The sequence below is a fragment of the Pteropus medius genome, unplaced genomic scaffold (genome assembly GCF_902729225.1).
Source record: "Pteropus medius unplaced genomic scaffold, Ma_sr-lr_union100, whole genome shotgun sequence".
NCBI lineage: Eukaryota > Metazoa > Chordata > Mammalia > Chiroptera > Pteropodidae > Pteropus > Pteropus medius.
Window position 1 is genome coordinate 2,681,443 of NW_024351735.1, and position 986 is coordinate 2,682,428.

A 986-nucleotide genomic window follows, 5' to 3' on the forward strand; every position below is an offset into this window, starting at 1 on the left:
TGCAGAGTTCCAAACACTAGTTTTAAAGATGCTCAATGAACTTTTGGGAAATGTAGATAAATTCAGTGAGATCTTCAACAAAGAGATAACAATGGAAATGAAAATTATAAAAGGGAACCAGTCTGAAATGAAGAACACATCATCTGAGACGAGAAGTATATTAAATGGAACAAAGTGAATAGAGAAAAGGATCAAATGCCCTATATAGAGAATGGGAAATCCAAGGACATGCAATCAGAATGGCAAGAGAGTCTACGGCCATGCCGCCCTGAACGTGCCTGATCTCGTCTGATCTCGGAAACTAAGCAGGGTCGGGCCCAGTTAGTACTTGGAAGGGAAACCACCTAGGAATACCAGGTGCTGTAGGCATTTAAAAAAAAAAAAAGAATGGCAAGAGATAAGATGCCAAGACTATAAAAATAATTTAAAGAGCATATGGGACACTATTAAGGGTCCAAATATCCATCTGATTGGCGTAACTGAAGAAAATCAAGATATTGAACAGTTGTTTGAAGAAATAATGATGGAAAACTTCCCTAACCTGGTGAAGGAAATGAACATATAACCCCAGGAAGCTGAGAGGATCCCAAAAACCAGAGATCCAAAGAGGTTCATACCAAGACACATCATAATTAAAATGCCAAAGGTTAAATACAAAAAAAGAATATTAAAAGCAGCAAGAGAAAAGCAGATAGTTACTTACAAGGGAACACCCATAAGACTGGCACCTGATTTCTCAAAAGAAACTATGAAGGACAGAAGGGTTTGGCACAAAATATTTGACGTGACGAAGACCCAGAATCTAAAACCAAAAATACTTTATCCAGCAAAACTATCATTTAGAGTTGAAGGACAGATAAAGAGCTTCCCAGACAAAAATAAGCTAAAGGAATTTATCACCACCAAGACAGTATTACAGGAAAGGTTGGAGGAACTTCTTTAAGAAGAGAAAACACGTATCAAAAACAGGAATAAAGAATGGTAAC

General features: G+C 37.2%; 1 pseudogene; it reads left to right on the forward strand.

The window, feature by feature from the left end:
- The first annotated feature begins 250 nt into the window (after window positions 1–250).
- LOC120589119 (uncharacterized) lies at window positions 251–369 on the forward strand (annotated as a pseudogene).
- Window positions 370–986: the final 617 nt, after the last annotated feature.